The sequence below is a fragment of the Macadamia integrifolia genome, unplaced genomic scaffold (genome assembly GCF_013358625.1).
Source record: "Macadamia integrifolia cultivar HAES 741 unplaced genomic scaffold, SCU_Mint_v3 scaffold2354, whole genome shotgun sequence".
Lineage (NCBI taxonomy): Eukaryota > Viridiplantae > Streptophyta > Magnoliopsida > Proteales > Proteaceae > Macadamia > Macadamia integrifolia.
In genome coordinates, this window is record NW_024868655.1 from 34,387 (window position 1) to 42,396 (window position 8,010).

The 8,010-nt window shown below is 39.9% G+C and overlaps 1 non-coding gene across 1 annotated transcript; it reads left to right on the top strand.

Moving 5' to 3' along the window:
- The first annotated feature begins 859 nt into the window (after window positions 1–859).
- Window positions 860–965, top strand: LOC122066349. Its single transcript, XR_006136337.1, has one exon. It is a non-coding gene; the product is annotated as a small nucleolar RNA R71 (small nucleolar RNA).
- Window positions 966–8,010: the final 7,045 nt, after the last annotated feature.

Here is an 8,010-nt window from a genome sequence, read left to right on the forward strand (position 1 = left end):
GTACTACATTCAGTGGTGTATTAGTTGATGCTTGTGAAGTAACCGGCTGATGATACCTAGGGTTAGGCTCTGGTTGACTAGGCAAAGTTCCCTTTTCCCTCTCATGCATAATTGAGACAACTTAGGTGAGTTCTCTCATAAGATTTTGATGACCTGTTATGAGAAGGGTCATATTTTTTTCCAAGTCACTTATTCTACTTACTTCTCTAGTGTTGGTAAACCCAGGGAGTTGCTAATAAGATGATAGAAGAGGGGTCCTAGAAAAACTAGCTGGAGGTCCTACATTTGGCTAAAGAAAAGTATTTTTGGAAAAAGACAGTTATCCAAAGGGAGGCCTTTGGGGTCCAAGTTGACCTTGATTATGAAAATTGAAAGGCCCTGCTTGGTTGCCCTGATTCTAGAAGAAATTTGGGTGATTTCTCAATCCTGGATTGTAGGTGTTACTATATAGATTATTCTGGTATAAGGCAATAACACTATCATTAAAAGTGCCCCCCCAGAGGTGTTGGGGCATTCTTCTATGACATGTTCAAGGGACTAGCACCAAGCACACATCTTAACCAAATTGACTGATGATGGATTTCTAGGAACAATAGCCTCAATTCTCTTGATTAAGCTATCCAAATGGGTTTCCTTGGCGACTATCCCATCCACAAAATATCTTTTTACTCATATTGTTCTTTCACTTTCTTGAGTTGACTCCCACTCACGGGTTTTATTAGCTAGGTCAAATAATAATTCCTATGTCTCCCCTTCATCTGTAAAGGATGTGAATCCCCTAGGGCACATAGACTCTATCATTTGTTTAGTTGGGTAATCAATACCCTCATAACTAATCTGATATAAATGCCATAAGTCTAAGCCATGGTGAGGGCATTCTTGGAGTAGATCCTTGAATCTCTCTATAAGTCTAGAAAAGGATTCACTGGCTTCTGCCTAAACTGGTGGATATCACTTCCAAGCTTATTGGTCTTGTGAGTGGGGAAAAACTTCTTGAGAAAGACAACTATGAATTTCTCCCATGTGGTTATGGAATTTTCGGGTAACCCATACAACCACTTCTTAGCTTGGTCTTTTAATGCAAAAGTGATGAACCTAAGGTTAACAGCATCATCAGAAAGCTATTGGACTTTAATTAGAACACATACCTCTTCAAATTCCCTAAGGAATAGGTATGCATCCTCAGAGGGCAGCCCATGAAAATGGGGCAACATAGTAATGTACTGAGATTTGAGCTCAAAATTATTACCCTGGGCTTATGGTAGAACTATGCAGGAAGGTTGGGCTGCTCTAGTAGGATAGAACCTATCCTTCAGAGATCTAGGTGGAGGGTTTTGCTATTGGTCTCCCATATTGAAAGGCATGAAAGGTTTTAAAGAGAGCAAACGTATAGGGTCACTACTTGTTGGATCTCTTCTTTCTAATCTATTCGCACTATTACATACCCACCTAGCACTTATGCAACAAAATAGTATGCACAACTAGAATAAGACAAACTACAACACAAAAGAATGAATTTTTTTTTAAACTTTATCTTTTTGTGTGAGCATACCGTCAAGGATCCAGGGTTGGTCAGGTCAATTCTTGAGGTACTGCTATAGGGCTAAACCTATCTTTATAATACTGTGAGGCTTGGTGACCTCCACCTATACAACTATTATTGTAAGTTGTTCTTCTTAGGAATTCAATAAAAAAAAAAAAAAAAACAAAACAAAGCAAAACAAAGCAAATAAAGCACTTCGATTTACCAAAAGAAAGTGAAAAATAACATGGAAGTGTCTCCCTGGCAATGGCACCAAAAACTTGTTTGAATTTTAAAAGTAACCGCAAGTGTACAGATCAGTGTAGCTAATGGGTCGAACGCAAGGAGAGTTGCCACTTTATTTTAGGATTCTTTTAGTAACGCGAGAGTGTATCGATTAATTATAGTGATGTACTTCCAACTATCACCTTAAAACACATGCATCTAAAAGCATCCTAACCAACACATCTAGGAATTTAAATACTTCGAACCACGTAGATAAAAAGTAAAACAATGCTGAAATAAAATAAATAAAATAAAAAGAGGAAGAAAGTTAGAGAAAAGTACACAAGTAGGTTTCTCTACTTAGCCCGAGGGATGCACCATAAATGATATGAGCTTCCCTACTTGACTAGAGAGTAACTCTTACAAGGGCTTCACTACTTAGCATTAGGGAAAGGGAGGCAAAGTAAATAACTGAAAGTGAAGGGAATAAAAGGATGGTCTATAGCTAGAGAGGAGCAAAGCCAACACATGCATCTAGCCAAGGACCTTGGGGGAAAGGAAAAACAATAAAGTAAAGACTAAAATTAAAACCCAAGTTAAAAAGGAAAGGATAGTCAGAAGAGGGAATGAGAAGGGGGAGAGAAGACTTATGAGAAGCTTACATACCTGAACATCAATACTTGAACTTGAAAACTTGAAAACTTGGTTGAGATTTAAAATACTACTAGTACTAAAAAGCAGATCTGAAATAAACCAAATCTGAAATTGCTAGTACTAAAGAAGACAAATCTGAACTTGAAAACTTGTGCTCCACACTTGGTTCCTGTCATTTAGAACTAAGCTTAGAACTAGAAAGTAATATTACAACTAAACTCTATGAACAATAAACATAAAAAAAGAAATTACATTCATTAAATAAAATTCCATTACATAACTACTTAAACCAAAAAGTAAGAAGAAGACTAGAAGAAGAACTAGAGAAAACCCTAGAGAAAATAAAACCCTAAAAGTGAAGTGCCAGAAAGAAAACCCTAATAGAGAATTGCTAGAGAAAGAGAGGAAACCCTAATGGTAAAGTGCGCCCTCTCCCCTCTTGTATGATGTTTATTTATAAGAAATAGGGGAGAGGGGGTCCAACGATTAGGGTTTGGTTAGGGTTTGATGAGGTAGAGGAGAGAGAAGAGAGAAAGGAGGTAGAATCGTAGAAGATAGGGGAGAGAGAGTCTCCAAAGAATTGGGTTTGGTTAGGGTTTGATGATGATATGGATGAGAGAGAAGAAAGAAAGGATAGAAAAGAGAGGAGTCCTACGACTTGGGTGTGGTTAGGTGGAGGAGGGAGAGAAATCGTTGGAGATGAGGCTCTCCATGATTTGGTTTCCTAATTAGGGTTTAATTAGGGTGATAATGTGGAAACTAGGAGAAAAAAAATAAAAAGAGGAAAAATAGGAGAGATCCTATGTTTTGGTTTGGTTTCTTATTTTGGATTTAATTAGGGTGATGATGTGGAAAATAGTAGAAAAAAAGAAAAAAGAGAAACTAGGAGAGAGTCATATGATTTGGTTCTTTCTTTTTTTTTCTTATTTCCTTTCTATCTCTTCTATCTTGCGCACAAGCTCTCTTGGCCGCTCCTTGCTTTAAGTGATGAATAGGTGAGAGAAAATCTTTCAAAAAAAATCTCCAAAAAAAGCAGCCAAGAAGTTAGAACTTGAAACCTCCTGGTGAGCAAGGGATTTTTACAAACCACAACTCACAATTACGCTAGGTAGTTGTTGTTACCAAAAAAAGAATCTTCAATCACTCAAGGGGGGTCCATCAATTCTTATTGGAATTTAGAATATTCCTTGTACACTTGGGACAACTGCGAACGGGTCAGTTCTACATCTCGGTTCAGTTCAGTTCTGTTCCATTACTTTTTTTCTGGCCCAAAATGAATAATCACTTATATGGATGATCAAACGGATCTGTACTTTTAATGCAACACGTCCATCTTGCCCATAATTTCATCCTCTTCCTAATCATAAAATGAAACAGGACCTTTTTATGTGTAAAATTGGAGATATGTTACCTGATAGTCCTTAAGGCCTTTAAAATACAAAACCTACAAAAAAAGAGTAAAACCCAAGGTAGCTCCATTCTAAATATGTAAAAATGCATGTTTTACTACCTAAGATTTCATACATAATGTGCTCATCAGAACTCACAGTTGCTAAACTTGGTTGGGAGTTGCTTCTCTCTCAGACGTGCAATACCCGTCTTAGGTAGATAGCAAGTTCCTCAACACTCTTGGAATATACCAAGATGTCATCAATGAATATAATCACAAACTTGTTTAAAACATCTTGGAATACCTGATTCATCAAGTCCATGAATGTAGCTGGTGTGTTGTTTAACCCAAATGACATCATCAAGAACTCGCTATCTACCTAAGATCTAAAAGCTATGTTGCTGACATCGCTATCCTTGATACTAAGCTAGGTGGTAGCCCGATTTAACATCAATCTTGGAAAATACATTGGTACCCTATAATTGATCAAACAAATCAGCAATCCTTGGCAACGGATAGCGGTTAGGGCACTCAAGGCAAGGCATGGGTGCTCGCATGGGCTGGGTTTGGGTATTCATGGAGTAACTTCTGGGAACGATTGCGAGAGATCTGATGGTCTGATTTTGACGTACCATATATTGTTGAAATCGTGATTCCATGTACTGTGCATCCGTACGATCACCTAGGGCCTAATTCGTATATGAAATGTCGTAATTGGACCCTTCTTTTTTCTCGTAAGGGATTTCTTAGAATTTTGGATATGGAATGCTTCTAGGAATAGTTACCTAATTAAGTTGTCATCTCTGTTGAACAGAAATGAAAGATCGCATCCAAGATCCGTAATTCATCATAGCCGAAGGAGGGTGACAAAATTGGGTGTCTATAGAATACCCCTCTTTGGCTGAATCCTGTGCCAACAGCCAAAGGAAAAAGAAAAGAATGACCATATTTTGTCACCCGGAGCATGTATTATCATCATCTTGCTCACCAATGACTGAGTTGAAAATGCAACAGGTAATATCTCTTAACTACTTACAAGTTTAGGACTTACCTAGGCTACCGATTGTAGAAAAGAAATTCGTTGCTCTTCTAATCCTGCAAAAGAAGTTAGTACTTTGATCTTTGACTTTTCCTAGGTTGGGCTTCCATATGCCAGTTTAGGGATATTTGGTCTCCAAGCTGGGTCTTTCGAACCAACTTAGGCTATCTGGTCTCGTCAATTACAAGAAAGAAATTCCCTGCTCTTTCAATCTTGCAAAAGAAAAACTATTTGATTCTTGAATTTTCCTTGGTCGGGCTTCCATGTACTGGCTTAGGGAATTTGGTCTCCAAGCTGGGTCTTTCAATCCAATCTGGGCTATCTAGGACCGCCGATTACAAGAATGAAATTCATTGCTCTTTCAATCTTGCAAAAGGAAAAAATATTTGATTCTTGGATTTTCCTTAGCTGGGCTTCCATATGCCAGTTTAGGGGATTTGGTCTATGAGATCGGGTCACTCGGAGCCGATTCAAAGAGATTGGGCCACCTGGGGCTGATTCAATTAGATTGGCCACCTGGGACCAGGTCAATGAGATTGGGCCACCTGGGGCCGAGTCAATGAGATTGGGCCACTTAGGGCTAGGTCAATGAGATCCTTTCTTTCCTTGATTGGAGTTTGAAATTTGGCTCTTGGTTTGGAATCTTGAAATTTGGCTCTTGGTTTGGAATCTTGAATTTTGGCTCTTGATTTTTGGCTTTTGATTTGGAATCTTGAATTTTGACTTTTGATTTTTGGCTTTTGATTTTGAATCTTGAATTTTGGCTCTTGATTTTTGGCCTTTGTTTTGGAATTTTAAATTTACATTTATGTAATGCAATTTCTTGAATTTGATTTTCACTTTCCCTTTTGAATTTTACCTTCCAATTTCATGTGATATAATTTTCATCTACCACACAAATTATTTTGAATTTGGTATTTTTGTGATAAGAATCTTTAATGTGCACCTTGGAATTAGAATCAAGATATTTTTTTTTTGGGAAAATGAATTTTTTAACCATAAAATGGTCCCCTCCTATTCATTCCCTATTCCGATGTTCTTGAGTTGGGAACGATTCGTGAGCGAGTGAGCTCGTGTTCTTGAGTTTCTTCGAAGATTCGAAGGTTTTTGCATTTCTTTGGGTTTGCTCAGTTTTTTTCCAAAGATCTTCAAGTTTTCTTCGAAGTTCTTCATCTTCTCCTTGAAGATCTTCATAGTTCTTGAGGAGGGGGCCATTTGGAGAATTTGAAGTCTTTCTATGCCTTTTTGCAAATTATGAAACTTCTTGGGGTTCCTTGTAATTTTTGGGAAATATGACTGAAAGAAGAAAGAGAAGGACTCCAAGAGAAATCTGACTGAGTGGTGGAAAGAGTTGTGGTACATCCTCCCAGGAGGACGATGGTCCCATAGATTGGTATGTTGGATGGACACTTCACAGGACCCAAGACCACATATGCAACTCCGTGTGGGGCACATGGGTAAGTCCTTTCCTTTATTCACTTATATATTTTTTTATTCATTTATTTTTAGTTATGTATATTTTTTGTATTTTTTTATTCATTTTTTTGTTTTATTTTAGAGGCACAATGAGGGAACACCCCCCACATTGGCTAGGTACGGTCATCGAAACACGGTCCAAGAATGGTTCTAGATACTTCCACACAAGGTTTAGGGGCAAGTAGATTCCACTTCCTTGAGCCGATTGGCCTCACTGGAGACTAGGAAGTTTAGCACGTATTGGCGGAAGTTTTGGTGGAGCGGTGGTGGCCGATCACTCATTCCTTTCATCTTCCTACAGGTAACGTCACTATCACACCCTTGTGTTTTTATGCTATGACCAGTATACCCTTCGGGGGGGAGGCCCCTATCCCTTCCTGTAACTTTAACAGCATGGGAATTTATGGATTTGACGGGTATTGAGATTTAGGCGGATCAGACACATGTCCGCTTAAGGGTGATCAGTGCCTATTGGATGAGGGCAGACTTGAGGGTGAACCCAAGTAACATCTAACAACCCGCTCTTTCCTTCTGTTTGTTGTGGCACAGTGCCTCTTCAATGACCTCTGGGGCAGGGTAGATGTCCGCATGGTTGCCCCGTTCTGAAACTTTAGGGAGGTGGATTCTTAGATTGGGACGGGGCTGCCTATGCATACCTTCTGCGGACTCTAGATCTGCTAGCATTTGGGGATCGGGCCTCAATGGAGCGGGCTACATTTTCGAGGTGACTTCACATTTTCATTCAATTTTTTTTATTGGTTGCATCTCCTTACTTTGACATTTCAATTCAGCCTTGGTATTACGAACACTTGGAGACTCTAGCCCCTATGCTGAAGTATCCTCAGAACTCACCCTTCCCTATAGCTACCAGATGGGGGGACAGTCGGGTGTTGAGGAACCAATGCTATCCTTTTGGGACCACCGCCCGTTCTCTCTTGAACGGCCTCACTGAGGTAAGTCATGTTTGGTATCAAATTTTCCCTTTTGCTTTGTGCTGTACTCACATCTTCTTAACTTTGCAGGTTAACTGGAGGCCATTCTGATGCCTCAGATTCCCCAACCCTGATGAGTTTTCCTGAGCCAAGTACCTGATAGAGATCTGTGTGCTGTTCAGGGGTACCTGGGGCCACGACTGGTATTTGGGAGAGCATGTCACCTAGTGGTCTGATCCTGCTATGCACTCCCCTCCTTGCTTTCCTCCTACTATGCATAAACCAGAGCGCATCCCTACGAGTCAGATTGAGAGCTTGGCAGAAGGGGTATGGGATGACTCCCTTCTAGATCAAGACAGGGATTATGAGGCCTTTCTTAAGGAGGAGATGGTCTGCGCTTCTTTTGGTCCAAGAGGGACACTGGTATGTTTCCTCTCTTGAGCTTCTTTTCCATGTTTCAAATTCTTCTCTTCTTTTTTTTCTTTTATTGGTGTTTTTTTCAGTAGAGAGCACGGTACGTGGACCCCCTGTTACTCAGCCATGAGCAGGTGCTGCTTCCTCATCCCAGGCTGGGTCTTTTTTTGTCGTGAGTGGACCTCTTCAGATGGCTACCAGTCCTTTTAGTGGTCTCCCGAGCTGGTCCTATCTAGTGCGACCCATCTTGGCATTCCTCAGCTCCTGGAGCGCAGACTAGATAGAGATGCCTCCCTCGAACTCCCCATCCCATTTGACTGTGTGAATATCCAAACACCTCTTATTTGATTGATTCTTG